The following is a 15685-nucleotide window of genomic DNA, read 5'->3' as shown; positions in this document are numbered from 1 at the left end:
TTGTCGGAGGGGGGTTGGAAGACTCGAGCGCGCACCGCGGGGGGTGCCGTGGAGAGAGCACGGGGTTTGGCCGAGTGTCCACTGGGAGCCAGTGCGTTCATTCATTCATTCATTCATTCAGTAGAGGTCGGGGGTCCCGGGGGCCTGGGGGGGACGAGGTCAGGCGGGCCAGCGGCCTCCGGGCTGACGGAGACTGCGGGGCCTCGGCCGGACAAAGTTGCTTGAAAAACTTTCTTAAACTTCCAAACAGTAAAACATGTTCTGTGCGGAAGGGCAAACAAAGGGGGGACGGCACCTGTGGGCCCCTAGGTCGCCCCAGAAACTCGAAGCTCGTCGCCGCGGAAAGTTCTGGTTCCCGCGGTATCCTGCACCCCCAACTACCTCCCTACAACGGAGAAGTTGCCTAGTGCCCCGGCCCCCGGCCCCCTGCCCGCTCCTGCAGTAAGATTCTTTTGTTTAATGCAGTGCAGGGGATAAGGAGTGACTCCGAGTCAGCAAGAGACTCGGGGAATTACCAAGGGGCCGCGAAAGCGGGGGCCCCCACCCCAAAACTGACAGCTGCCGGGCGCGCGGACTGCCAAAGCCCTCGCCCGCTCCCGCCGAGTTCCCTCTCCGCCGCGGACCAAGCCTGGTCTTGGTTTCATTTTAGCACAGGGCCTCTCTTCCGCAGAAAACTACATCTCCTTTGGGGAAATGCTCGGGGGACTAAGCACTGTTGTAGGTTGACACCTTCCAGCACCACAGAAGCTGAGAAAAACAGTGAAGCCAGGGGCCTCCGACTGCCACAGATGCCAGAGACCCTACCCAGGCAAGGCCTGCGTCTCCTAGTTCCACACCTTCAATAAAGACGTCTTGGTTGAACTAGATCCCTCCACTGTCATTTTTCAACGTCCAGGCCGGGTCAGGAGGAGGACTAGGCCAGAACTCTGGGTCACGCTCCATTTGTTCCCAAGCGATGCACAAACACTTTGTATTTAAGGTACGAGGTAAACAGTAACTCACAGCCTCGAGACTTACAGGCCGCCGGCCACACATCACTGCCCTGACCAAGTGTCCTTCTGTAGGGCCCTGTCTGGTGACCGGGCACACCTGAACGCGGGAAGCAGTGGGGCCCTGACTCGGGTGAGCCACGGTCGTAGAAGCGGAATCCAAGGCTCAGGTCACGCCTGCTCCCCATCACGCAGGCCAGCCTAGCTGGGCTGGCCTGGTCCCGTGCTGTCCTACTGCCCGTTTCCCCGTCTTTCCACCCTGGCTCTCTCCTATGGCCACAGCAAGCATCTGGTTTGCCGGCGAGAGGCAGCAGGGGAGCGAGGGCCCCGGGGAAGGCTCGAGGCCTCCCTCACGCCCCATCTGCTTTCCCTTTCCACCCTGCACAAAGTGAAAGCTGAGCTTTGGCCTAGGTGCCCTGACTCCCTGGGCCTTGCAGAGTATTTAAAAACAAATAAATAAAAATAAAAAGTTGGTCTACATGGAGTCCACATGGGGGTGCCTGCACTTCCTGTCCGAGGGAGAGACCCACGTTCATCCCAGCACCTGGTCTATGGCTGGACGGTTGAGCAACCGTCAGCGGGACTCTCTGGAGGGTCCAGACAAGAGTTTTCCCACGAAAGGAACCTCTCGTCCGACTCCGAGACGCAGCCTTGGAGACGCCCAAGGCCAGCACCTGGGCTGCTAAGACCCTTCACCTCAGGCATGGGCTCAACCAATGCTAGGGTTCGGGAAGGCTGACAGACACCCCACGAGGCTCCCAGCCCCTGCTGCACCCTCGACAGTCGTGAGCACCCACGACAGGGGGGGAACCCAGGGTCTCCCACGTTTCCCAGTCAGGAAGGGGTGAGGCCAGCCTTGCTCTGGTCTCGGCTTCCTCGCGTGGGGCCTGTCTGCCTGCCTCGCCTCGCAGGAGGCTCGCTGACAGCTTCGAGTCTTGAAAATATTGTCACACTTGGTGATGTAATTCAGTTTGGGGCCAAGCATGTTTTTGGCCTTTCATTAGTCGAGGTTATTGTAAGAGTCCAGGGAAAACATAATTATGGTATTATTTTAATAGCCTAGGAAAAAATAAAGAGGTTTCCACAAAAATAGAAACCTCAGCTGCAGTTTTAATAATAGTCTGTGAGTGCTGCTCCAGGGCCGTGTCTCCGGCCCTCAGACACCGTCAGAGACCGGGGGACAGGCCCCGCCACGGCCAGTGGGGCCCCTGGAGGCAGGGACCTCGCACGCACGAAGCACGAGGTGAGAATGCCTTTTCCTTTCTGCCCCCAAATTCACCCGCGATTAGAAGAAGGTTCTATGAGCTGGGACCCCCACATTCTTAAACATGCTAAAAAGTGACCCCCTGGGGCATTCCCGAGTCAGTGGCCTGAGCCACCACATCCCCTCCAAATGCTCTCCACAGTAGGCCTGGTGCGGGAGTGAGCGAGACCCCAGTCCAGAGAACTCGGGAGTCAGGGACTGGCTCCAAGGCCGTTTGAAACGTCCCTCTTTCATTTCTGTCCTTGACCGTTTTCTAATCTGTCTGAAAGACAGATCAGACTCTAGTACAAACAGAACGGGGGGCCCACTGGCCACCGTGTCATGACCAGTGATGGCTCAAAGCGGGTGGCTTCAGTACGTCCCTCAAGGCCTGTCACACCGAGGGGGCTCTCCGGACTTAAGTCACATCTGTTGATTTTCCTTGACTCCGACTGGCAGGCCCCTCAGTGAGAGGTGCCCCCTGGCCAGGGGGTCCTGCCCACAAGCTTCCCCAGATTCCAGAGGGGGCAGGCCTGGACCAAGCTCACCACCCACTCTGCACGGGGGGCATCACTGAGAAAGACGACGCCTCTCCTCCTACACGACCCTGTGCCCGGTGAGCCTGAACATTCTAGATGCAGAAGAGTACAGACGGGCACAGCAAGGCGTGGACCCCCAGCTAGAGTGCGAGCTAGAGCGCTTAGCTGGGCCAGAAAGCCGGTAGGCCGGGGACATGTGCTAGCTGGGAAGCCCATTTTCCTAAACTAGTCTTCACGTCCCGTTGGGTGGGCAGGGGGCAAAGGTTACGGGGACCCCCCAGAACCTGGCCTTGTAGAAGAGGACAACTCTGAACGGCAAAGTAACAGGGGATGCCGAGACACGAGTCTGGGCTGGCTGCCTTGACTTCCCGCTTGCCTGGTATCCGTGCTATCTGGACCCAACCCCACACCAAACAAAGAGCATCAGGAAGGGAAAAAAATAAAACAAAAGACCAAGTTGGCCCAGGGACCCCCAGGGCCAGCGGCGGGCCTGGCCCTGGCCCTCGTGTCACACCTCCCTTTTTGTTCTGAATTGAATCTAACTCCTCCGGTTCAGGCCCAGACATCCCGGACGGGGGGAGCGACCCCTCCGAACCCTGCAGGTAGCACATTCTTTTAGTTAAAATATAGCTGTGTGTGTACATACACAAACAAAACTCAAGGCTACAGAAAACTTTCCCCTCTGAGGCTCAACTTGGTTTATCGACCCACCGTGTGTGGGCGAGGGTTTCTCTAGGGGTCACCAACCCCACCGGGGCCGGGGGGGTTCTGACAAGGCCCGTCACAGGCCTCTCTCCTGCCCCCTCCCCTCCGATGTTGGTAAATGCTGCATTAAGCAATTAACGCGACATAATTAGTCACAAGTTTAATTCATCTGGAAGCGTGGGTGCCTGTTCATCTCTGTTTGCCCACACATCTCAGTTGAAAGGGGGGGACGTGCGATCTAAGTCCCCCGGGGCTCCATCTGAGGAGGAGCCCCCCAAGTGACAAAGATGGCTGCTTCCTCTGCACAGGGGCACGACCCCCGGCCCCCCGATTCCCCGTTCAATTCCGCTCAAAGGTCAAGGTGTGCAAACCGCTATGGGTTAGGCCACCTCTGCCCTCCTCTCTGGCCTTGAGGGGCCTGTGGCATCACCCCGGGGCGGGGGGTGGTGGGGGCCATGGCTCCCTGCCTCTGTTGACCTCCCCCAGCCTAGGGGTCGAGTTTGTACTCTCCAACCCCCGGGCTCTGGCCTCTGCCCCATCTCTCGAACGCTCCTGGCTCTCCGTGGCCTCCACCTCCCACTCAGAGACGGCTCCTGTTCTGCTGATTACACAGAAAAGGACAAAAAATGGGGGAAACGTCCCTGACTTTACAAAGAGCACAGAGCAGGCTTGCCCTGAACACCAGAGACGGGGGCAGCGTGCCCCGCGTGCGGCCCACCCAGGGCTTGACCCCCGGCACTGCAGATGCCCCCGGAGCGCCCCTAAAGTGGCCAATTTCCCCCAAAACGCAGACAGGCCACCTCCTGCCCCACTGCGTGCAGCCCCGGGATTAGAGGCGGGCAGCCCTCACCTGCCCGGACCTGGCCTGAGAGAGCAGGAGTCCAAACGGGGGTGTCTGGGACGGTGGGATTTACGGAAAACGAGAAGATCTGACATGGGACACATCTGTTCCTAGCCCTGGAGTATACAGGGAGGCCCCCCAGCACGGGCTGGAGGCGGGGGGCCGAGGGGTTCGGGTCTGTCCGGCCTCTGCCCATGCCTCCCGGGGCCCTTGCTCCAAGCCAGACTCTGGGGGGGGCGGGTGCCAGCCTACGCACTTGGGATACCTTAATGCGCCCTGCCCCCACCTCTCGGGACCCCAGGGCCAGGAGGTGAGGAGTCACAGCTTGGGCTGGTTCTCTTACCTAAGGGACAGTAAGTCCCAACAGCTCTGGAGGACACACTGCGACGGCGGTGACCCCCAGGCTGAGTTCTGGACGCCGGCTCAGGGGACAGGGGCCCTTTGGCCAGACCCAGGAGGGCCACCTGTGCTCAGCCCCACACCAAGCCGCTGCCCAGGGAGGATGAAGTCCTGGTCTCTGGACATGCACAAGGGAACGGGGGCGGCCACGGCAGGGCCGGAGAGGAGCCAAATGCAGGTGGGACCAAGCCCCTCTTAGGCGGGAGCAAGCAGGGCAGCCCCTGGAGGGGCTCTTGGGAGGAGTCAACGGGCCAAGCCAGATGGGGTTCGAGGAAACGTGTCCCCACCATCAGCACTCTCAGAGGAAGTGGCACGGAGCTAATCTGTAACATACTGATTATACCCATTTTCAGTCCAGGGTTGTAGTGGCCTAACACCAAGAAACAAACACCCTGGAAAACAAGCCCGTCTCCTTGATGGCAGTGGTGGGGACACAGAGCCTAAACTGTGGGGGGCCCTGGGTTCAGCCTGGACTGACAGCCAGTGACTGCCACGACTCGGGACCCTGCGGTGAGCTGAGGGGGTGGGGGTATCCCAGACTAGCAGAAGGTCTCCTGGCTGCCCCTGGGGGAAGGCTGGGCCGTGTGGTCCCCATGTGGCCCCGCCCACAGGGTCCCTATCTTCCTGCAAGATGGCACCAACAAACTGACAGAGAGAAGAGCATCTCGGGGTTGGAGCAGCATCCCTGTCAGGAGGTGCCACCTCTCACCACAGGGGCGTCTCTCCCTCCCCGACACCTGGGCTCCGAGGACCCTTCAGTGGCTCCCAAAGGCCCAGGTGGGAAAGAACCTTGGACAAGCAGTTCCTCTGGGACTGAGTTCAGATCCCAGATGCGAGTCTGCGGGTGAGACTGCCGCCCTGGGCTCCTGGCCCCGAGCTGACCAGACTGGGAAACTCAACTGACCACAGACTCATGCCACAGGAGCAGCTCACGCCCCCGGGGCTGCCCCATGACAGGAAGCCAAACAGGCCCTCGGCCTGCACAGCACGCTGCCTCACCAGTTTCCCCGTACACTGCAACCTCTCTGGACGCACCTTCCTGCAGCGGCCGTGAGCTACTCACAGGCCAGGGAGGGGGACACCATGGACCGAGGGCTGCCTCGTCCCCACTGTGAAATACCCTCCACTTCCTTTACCTCACACAGTCCCAAACGCGACTTCCTCAGCCTGGCCTAAGTGCACTGCCGCTGGATTTATTGAGGATGCACACACAAAGAGGGGAAGCTGTAAAGCAGGGAAGGAGAAACAGAGGCAGCACAGCTGAATTCCTGAAAACGAGTGTCAAAGGCAGGAGAGATTTTGAGAGAAAAATAGACAACTTTCTAAAGTGTGGGAAGCAAAAACCAAACAAGCGAACAACACCCCAGGAGCACAGGCGGAAATGGCTCCTCTGACTGGGCGACGCTCGGGACACTCGGTCCCAACACCCTGGCCTGCCCCTCTGAGAGACATTCTTTGAGGTGCTTATGGGTGGGGTCGGGGCCCTCACAGGCACTGGGCCTCAGGCCCAGCCTGGCCAGAGGGGCTGGGAGAGACGGCTGATGCCGGGGGACTCGTGTCTCTGAGCTGAGAGGACAAGCAGGGGCGGGCGGCAGCCGAGAGACGGTGATCAGGGTCAGGGCCGTGTCCTGTCCCCCACCCTGGGGTCCCTGGCGCCGGGAGACAGCTGCGGACAGGTGGCTGGGGGTCCTCTAAGCCCTGGGCTCGCACCTGGATCGTGTATCAGGGCAGCCGGCACTGTCTGTCAGGCGCGGGGCGCCCGCAGCCCCCTCAGGAGGGCCCCTGTTGTGTCAGAAGGACGAGCCCGCCCGAGGAGAGGGGCTTGGCCACCACGAGCAATGGAACCCGAGTCCCAGCTGTGGCACGGGCCTGGCTCTGTCCTGGGCTCTGGGGTGGGGGAGGGGCGCCTGCTCCCGCCTGACTCCCGCAGGGAGGACCCTGGCCTCGGGGGCCGGGCACCAATATCCCCCTTCTCCAAAGGGCGACCTTAACTCTAAGCGGGAGACCCCCCACCCTGGCTTACCCTGCCCTGTAGAAGGCACGACCCCGGGGGGAGGGGGGAATTAGCTGCAGCCTGCTGCCCCCTCCCACTCAGCCCTCGCTCGGCCCGGGGCCAAGGCCCCCTTCCCGGCTGGCGGCGGCCAGCTGCTGTCTTGTTTTCTCAGTGGCGCAGGGCGGGGGGGCGGCTGGGGCGTTTTCCTGGTGCCCCCCTAATGGGGGTCACAGAGGCTAGCTGGGCCCCTTCCCTGCTTCCCGCACAAGCCTCACGCTCCCCTCCCAGAACATTCTGCAGATGCTGCATTTTGCTTGTTAATCCTCTTGTTAAGGGCAAAGGCAAAAAAAAAAAAAAAAAAGGAGAGAGCAGCGTTTTTCCTGGTAAATGTCCATAATTCACCGAGCACGCGGCCCGCCTTCCATTACCCGCTGCCTGCTGTCAGAGCAGCATTAGAGGGGCTGCAGCAGCGGACAATTAGTGTGTGTGTGTCGGGTGGGGGATAAGGACCCCGGAACATCACCCATTGTCCGCACTGCAGGGCCCCTGCAGGGGGGAGGAGGGGCGATGCCGGGGCAACAGCTCGAGCAAACACACAAAGGCCCTCCGGACCCTGCGCCACAAGCTGGGGGGCTCTAGAAGGGAACGAGAAGCTGCTCCCCTAGGGCCACCACGGGGCACTGGGCACCTCCCGACACCCCAGCTGGGGGGGCTGCACCTGGGACGCCGACCAAGGACCCCCTGTTCCAAGAGCAGCCTCCCCACCTCACAGAGCCTTAATTAAACTGCAAATGTCCCCGCGGGCAGCCCCGGGGATTAACTGCACTGAACACCACCTGCAGCTTGAGGGGCACCCGCGTCCCTCCGAGGGGCTGGAGGGCCCTGCCTTGGGGCCCCTGGAAGGGGGGCGAGGAGGCACGTTCCCTGGCAGGAAGGCCCTGGGCGAGCCACGGGGGACGGGGTGTGGCGGGAAGAGGAGAGACACCCACAGGACCCACTCCCCGAGGGACTCGCTGCCACCCGGCCCGGGTCTGAAGTCCGGTCTCGGCACGTGCCACACACGCTCCTCCCCACAGGTACAAGTGAGGCACGACCCTGGGAGGGAAAGGGTCCCCCTGGGCAGCGGGGCAGGCCGTGCGAGGCCCTGTCAGACCGTCCTGCGTCCCCTGCCTGACCGTCAGACGCAGCCATTTCCCTGCCGTCGCTCCAGCCAGGCCAGCCGCGTGGCCTGTCCCCCTCAGCAGTGTCCCCGGGCACCGCGACCTCGGTGTCCCCAGGGCCTGGGCCCAGACCCAGTGCTCAGGACACAAATACTGAATGAATGAATGAATGAATGAATGAATGAATTTGTAAACGAAAAGGCCCACATGGGACAAACTCACCGACCGGGACCCTCAAGTCTCCTCCTCCCGAGGCCCGAGACGGCAGCCACTGCGCCCAGAGACGCTAACGGAGGCAAAAGGAAACGGTTCGTCCCCGCACGGTTCCCTCGGCAAGGGGGCCGTGGGGGGGTGCACGCGCGGGAAGGGGCCCTGTCCCGTGCTCTTTGCCAAGCTGGACGCCCTCGACGCCCGGGGTGAACCCCAGGCCTGCCAGCAGTCAAACCACCGGGACATTGACTCGCAACCACGGTTTTCACCCGAGTGTGACGTTTTCTGCGACAGGCACAACACTTTGTGGTGAGAGCCCTCGTAGCATCTTCTCTCCTTCCCAACAGCCCCGACCACCCTCACAGCCCAGAGGCTCATCCTGTCCTCGTGCTAATGGCGCGCCCATTCCTGGGGCGTGAGGGACAGCCTGGGCCCCTGACGCTGGCCCCCTGGCCCTGGCCCCTAGCAGCCATTTTGCCAAATCTCCAAGTGACACAGATGTAGCTCGAATCAATGAGGGGCAAGTTTGTGACGGGGAGAGGAGTCCCAGCTCACAGTCTGGACCCTGTGTCCCGGGAGCACTAATGTGGGGGCACAGGGTCCCACCCCTCACGGCCCTGGCCTGCCTGGGACTCAGTTTCCACCTGAGCTCAAGAACTGAGCCCAGGTCGGGCGGCTGCAGGGGCCTTCAGGGGGCGGCGGGAAGGCCCGAGCCTGCAGCCCGCGGCCGCGTGGTTGAAGTTTGCAGCCCTGAGCGTCTCTGCCCGGGTGGCCCCTCGCGCCCCCCCCCCAGCGCCAGGCCGTCAGCCCTGTCCCACCGCCTGGCCTGCCCCCCTCCCCGCGCCCCTGCCCTTCCTAGCAGAGAGAACGGTCTCCCCTCGCTAATGAACATACCCAGGAGAATAAAACTTGTTTTTCAGAAGTGGGGGAAGGAAGAAAGGAAGGAAGGGAGGAAGGAAGGAAAACACGAGGGAACAATGGGCATACTGGGCGGGCCCAGGACGCGCGGCAAAGCGCCAAGGCCCCCTCGGCTGAGCCCAGACGGCCAGGGGCCGGCCCGGAGCTGCAGGTCGGGGCGGCTTTGTGTTGAGTAATTACTGAATCAAAGGGCGCAGGAGATGGGACATTTTTCAGGACGGAGAGGGCCAGCGTGCCAGATTCCTCCCCACAGAACATGCTGCCCGCCGGTGGGGGGGTGTGTGTGCAAAGGCCCTGGGGGTGGGGGGGAGAGAGTCAGAGAGACAGAGACAGAGACGAAGGGGGAGACAGGGGGAGGCTCTGGCTGGTGTGGCCGTGGTGGGCAGGGGTGCGGGCCGGGGCCCCTGTCTGGTGGCAGAGCAGCCACCCAGGCCTGGCCTTCTGCTCAGACCCTTCTCGACTCCCTCGAGGCCAGCCGGGCCTCAGCCGTCCGGCTGCTGGGCTGGGGACCCCTGAGCCCTCTGCAGACCCCGAGCCCGGGGCCCAGCTCTCGGGGGACTCGTCCCCCCTCGTTCTCTCAGGGGCCCGGCCTGGCTCCTGCTCTCCCGCCCGTTCAGAGTGCGGAGACGGAGGCTGGGGCGGGTCTGAAACTCGGGGCCCTTCCCAGGGACCCCGAAAGAGAGCAAAAGAGAGGGGAGGAACGTGGAGTCCTCTTTCCAGGGAGAGACAGCAGAAACGCACTGAAGGATGCCTGTGTGCGCCCACGTGTCTGCGTGTGTGTGCGTGTGTGCGTGCATGTGTGTGTGTGTGTGTGTGTGTGTGTGTGTGTGTGTGAGTGTTTGGTTTGTCCTTGTGCGGTCTGCACACTGGTTTATATGCTCCACCTGGGAGAGCAGGAGGCAAGAAGGAAACTACAGCAGGATGACGCCGGGGGGGGGGGTCTCGTGATGTCCCGGTGTCGTCTGAACACTGCGTCTCTGGAACAGACGCGGCCAGATTGGGGTGTGAGTCTCAGCCCCTGGGCACAGAAAGGGGCAGTGTGGCCCCATGGAGGGGACACAGCCCTCAGTTGTGTGGTCCCTAGAAGGACAAGACATGGCGTGTGTGTCTGTGTGTCTGTGTGTGTATCTGCATCTGTGTGTCTGTGTGCATCAGTATGTGTGTCTGTGTATGTGTCTGTGTTGTCTGTGTGCATCTGTGTCTGTCTGTGTCTCTGTGTGTCTGTGTGTATGTCTGTGTGCATCTGTGTCTGTCTGTGTCTGTGTATAACTGTGTCTGTCTGTGTGTATCTGTGTGTTTGTGTGTATATGTGTGTGTCTGCATGTATCTCTGTCTGTCTGTGTGTGTTTGTGTGTCTGTGTCTGTGTGTGTCTGCATGTATCTCTGTCTGTGCCTGTCTGTGTATGTCTGTCTGTCTGTGTGTCTGTATATCTGTGTCTGTCTGTGTGTGTCTGTGTCTGTCTGTGTCTGTCTGTGTCTGTGTGTGTCTGTGTTTGTCTGTGTGTATCTGTGTCTGTCTGTGTCTGCATGTATCTCTGTCTGTGTCTGTTTCTGTGTGTGTCTGTGTGTCTGTTTCTGTGTGTGTGTCTGTGTCTGTGCGTGTCTGCGTCTATGTGTCTGCGTGTGTGCACGCGTGTGTGCCTGAGTCCTATTCATGAGCAGACCATAGTCCCTGCACCCGAGACCCAGAAAGGCAGGGCAGGGCTGAAAGCACAGGGTGCGAGGCCCACCTGAGCCCCTGCAGACAGTGCAGCTGGGCCGGTCTCTCTGCTGACCCCTGGTGGCCAGAAGCCCTAGTGGCCCCGCCAAAGCCCCCACCTAGCTGCCGGGCCTGGACCAAGGCTGAGGGGGACGGTTGGGAGCTGAGGGGGGGACACACGGCCAGGGAAGCGAGTTGGACCTTGGGCCCTGCGAGGGGGTAGAGCCACAGGGCCAGCGGCCCTTCGATGATGGTGTTTACCTGGTGGCCTGTCTGGGCAAGTTTAAAGCGGGGGGGTGGGGGGGTTGCAGTATGGGGGTAAGGGGCCCTCCGTCAGCACGAGGCCTCAGGACCTGTTCTTTGGGGGTCCATGAGGCCCCCTAAGCTCCAGCTCCCCTTCAGCCAGAAGCCAAAGAAAGTGACCCCAAGTCCCGTGCCGGGCAGGGGACGGAGCCCGGGACCCTCCCCACCGGGCACACTACCTTTGGGGTGCGTGCGGAGGGAGGGGCTGGTCTGGGGGGCTCAGGACCCCAGGAAGGGCAAGTGAGCACAGACCAGGCCGTCCCCGTCCCGTCCCGGGACCTCAGGGACCCCTTCAGCTGGGAATCGTCTTCGGCTTAAAGGGACAGACAGAAGGACAAGGGGCCTCTGTCCTGAGCTGGGGGGGGGGGCAGCCCGCCTGGCCAGGGTGTCTCCAGGGGAAGGCCCCGAGGACAAGCCCCCTGCACCCCCCCCCCCCCCCGAGATAAGGTACCCAAGGTCTCTAGCTGGCGGGAGAGGCAGGGCCCCACCCCCCTCAGCCTGCAGAGTTCAAAGGGTCAGGACTGGGCCTCCCTGTCCCTGTGGGCCTGGGGGAGGCGGACCCTGGTGGGCGGGGCCAGCATGCCAGCTCTCAACTGTGAGGGCCGAGCGCCACCTGCCCGCCAGCTGGGAGCAGCCCAGCCACTGCCCAGCGCTGGCCGGGGGTCCCTCCTGCCTTCAGCAGCCGGGCTCCCACCAGCTCCCAAATTGCCACCAAAGGCCGCCTCGCTGCGGTGGGGCCTCGAGAGAGAGACAGAGGGAAAGGAAGCAGAAGGGGGACCCCAGGAAGCCCGCTTCTGCCCCCCTGCTCGGGGCTGTGCCCGAGGGTCAGGCCGGGGGGCCCCTGCTGCCCCCCCCACCCAGGGTCTGAACACATGGAGTCACCTCCCGGCAGGCAGACTCGGGAGCAGACCAGAAGAAGGCGGGTTCTGGGGATCAGAGCTGGCCTGGCTGCAGGGGTCTGCCCTCCCCAGCCCTCCGCCGCCCCTCGGCACCCCCACACCTAAGGGCCTCGCCCCCGGCCCCCTCAGGCTACTCAGAGTCACCACAAAATGGAGCCTTGTCCACATGGCTGGCCACCAAACAGGGGTGGCCTGTCGTCAGGGTCACTTGGCAAAGGCACGGAATCTGGGGGTGGGGGCTGCTGAGCCTCCAGGAAGGGACCCTCACCACCCCCCCCACAGTGCTCTCTCCACGCCTCGGTCTCTCCCCCATCAGAACCAGGCACCAACCCCAGAGATCGCCCCTGCCAACCACCCCCGCCACCCCCCAGAGCCACCCCCTGCCCTGGACACGCCCGGGGGCAGCTCTGAGGACAGCTTCCGGCCACTACCTCTTCCCCGCCGTGTGGTGGTCTGGAGCCCGGGAGACATTTCCTTGGGCAGATGCTCAAGTCGGCGCCCAGGAAAGGGTCTGGGGGCCACTGTGCTGAGCTGAGTTGGGGGTCTCACGGACATGTCCACCCTGCCAGCTGGCCATGTCACCCGCATCCCAAAGCCATCGTCCCAGCATCTATTTGTCATAGGTTTCTGGCTGTGCAGAGTTTGGCTCAGTTTTGACTTTGTTTTCTAGTGTTTTCATTTTTGTCTTCTCTCTTAGAGTGCAGCTTTATTTCAGTTTTTAAATTTGGGGCGGCTGGAGGGGTCACACCCAGTGGTTCAGGAGTGCGACCCAGCTGACCCCACCCTTGTTTGGGGGATCACATGTGGTGCCAGAGCTAGAGCTGCATGCAGAAAAAAGGGCCTTAGATGGTGACTTTAATTCAAAGGTCACACATACGTATTGGCATGTGTACATTTGTGTCTGTGTACACTTACGCTAGTGTGTGTATGTATGAATGTCTGTTTGTATGTTAGCATATATACGCTTTGTCTTTGCCTGTGTTTCTACATGTGCTTGTATGTTACCACAGAAATATGTGTGTATCTGTATGTTAACATGCATGTTTGTCTGTAGATGTATGTGTCTGTTTTGCTAGGTTAGTGCACATATACTTGTGCTAGTATGTGAAAATTTGTACATTTCTGTTAGTACACTTATACTTGTGTGTACTATGTGCAAGTTTATATATTTAACTGTGTGGTTGTGTAATTACCTGTAACTGTGTTAGTGTACATATGTTTGTTAGTATCTCTATGTGTTCCGGTGTATTGGTGTCTTAGGGTACATAAATTCGTACGTGTGGGTTAATGTGTCTTTATTGTGCGAGTGTGTATACCATTGTTTCAGTATGTTTGTGTATGTATGTGTGATGATTACATGTACTTGTATGAGTACCTCTGTATTTCTGTGTCTCTGCATGTTAGTTTAAATGTACTTAGTCTGCGTGGATTTGTATGTTTCTATTAGGATACATTTGTGCCTGTATATTGTGTGTGTATTCTTATACTAGTGTGTCTGTATATATAGATTTGTGTGTACTTCTGTGAGCACACGTATACTCGTGTGTGTTTACCCCTGCATCGATGTACATGTTTGTGTGTCTATGTTAATGCACATATGGCTGTGTCAGTGCCACTGTGTCTCTGTGCACTGTGTGTGTTAGTGTAAATATACTTCTGTTACTATGTATAGATTTGTGTGTTTCTGTTAAGATACATACAATTATGCATGTATTGTGAGTGTATATATTCTTATACTAGTATGTCTGTGTTAATGTGTGTATAATTGTATTTTATTAGTACACATATACTGGTGTATACTGTGTGAAAGCGTATATATATTTGTGTAGTTATTGTGTTTACATATAACTGTGATAGCATACATTTGCTTGTTACCATCTATGTGTTTGTGTGTATTGAGGTCTTAGTGTAAATATACTTGTGTTAGTATGTGTTAGATACGTTTCTGATAGTATAATATACTTGTGTGTATTGTGAGTGTGTACGTCCTTGTATTAGTGTGTGTGTATAAATATGTGATAATGTGCATATACCTGTGTGAATACCTCTATACTCCCCGTCTGTGTGTGTTGTTGTATTAGTGTACATGTACTTGTGTTACTATGTATATATGAATTTTCATGTGTGTATTGTGTGACTATTCTTATAGTAGTGTTTGTGTCAGTACGTGTAGACGTGTGTGTTTCTGACCGTGTACTTGTATGTGTGCTATGCAGGAGTGGCTATTCCTGTACTAGTGTGTTTGTTTCCATGTGCTGGTGTGTACAAGCCTATGTTAGAAACTCAGTATTTCTGTGTTGATGTGTGTCAGAGCAAATGGACTTGTGTTAGTATGTGTAGATTTGTGTATTTCTGTTATCGCACAAATGCATGTGCAAGTGTGGACTATGTGAGTGTGTATATACTTGTAGGTGAGTATCTTGCTTGTACATCTCTGTGTCAGTGCACATATGCTTGTGTGTCTGTAACACTAGTGTGTGTATACTGGTGTGTAATGCACTTGTGTTTGCATGTGTAGATTTGTTACTATACACTTCCTTGTGGATTAGTATATACTTCTTGTTAGTGTGTATATACTTATGTGTTTATGTATTTGTTCATACACATATACTTGTGTCACCATGTGTATATGATTATGTTACTGTCTGTATATCTGTGTTTGAATATAAATTTGCATGTTAGTTTCATATTTGAGTTAGTGTATAAATTTATTTGTACATGTATGTTAATATGTATATACCTGCATGGTAGTATGTCTTTGTGTGTGTATTTGTGTTAGTTTATGTATATTTTGTGTCAATTTCATTTTTTTCATAATCTGTTGATCTGTATACTTGTGTGCTTACATGTGTATCTGTGTTAGTATATTTATAAATCAATGTGCGTGAACGTATGTTAGTGTATATACTGTGTTAGTGTATATATTGGTGTGTGTGTAAATGTATACTGGCCCATGCTGTGTTAGTGTGTTTCTATCTTAGTGTGTGTAAGTGTATGTTGGCCCATGCTGTGTTAGTGTGTTTCTATTTTAGTGTGTGTAAGTGTAATTTGGCCCATGCTGAGCTAGTGTGTTTCTATGTAGCTGTGTATAAATTTATGCGGGCCCATGCTGTGATAGTGTGTTTCTATGTTGGTGTGTGTGAGTGTATACTAGGCCATGCCATATTAGCATGTTTCTATGTTGGTGTGTGTAAGTGTGTGTAAGTGTATGCGGGCCTATCCCGTGTTAGTGTGTTTGTTGGTGTGTGCATGTTTCTATGTTAGTGCGTGTAAATGTATGCTGGCCCATGCTGAGTTACTGTTTCTAGTTAGTGAGTGTACATGAATGTTGGCCCATGCCGTGTTAGTATGTTTCTGTGTTGGTATGTGTAAGTATATGCAGGCCCATACCATTTTAGTGTGTTTCTATGTAGCTGTGTGTAAGTGTATACTGGGCCATGCCGAGTTAGTGTGATTCTATGTTAGTGTGTGTAAGTGTATGCGGGCCCATGCTGTGTTAGTGTGTTTCTATGTTGCTGTGTGTGAGTGTATACTGGGCCATGCTGAGTTAGTGTGATTCTATGTAAGTGTGTGGAAGTGTATGAGGGCCTAAGCCGTGTTAGTATGTTTCTATGTTGCTGTGTGTGAGTGTATACTGGGTCATGCTGAATTAGTGTGATTCTATGTAAGTGTGTGGAAGTGTATGTGGGCCCAAGCCATGTTAGTGTGTTTCTATGGTGGTGTGTATAAGTGTATGAGGGCCCATGTGGTGTTAGTGTGTTTCTATGTTGGTGTGTGTAAGTGTATG

Source organism: Sorex araneus, chromosome 5 (genome assembly GCF_027595985.1).
Source record: "Sorex araneus isolate mSorAra2 chromosome 5, mSorAra2.pri, whole genome shotgun sequence".
Lineage (NCBI taxonomy): Eukaryota > Metazoa > Chordata > Mammalia > Eulipotyphla > Soricidae > Sorex > Sorex araneus.
The sequence above is the reverse complement of the archived record's forward strand: the minus strand, read 5'-3'. Positions refer to the sequence as shown.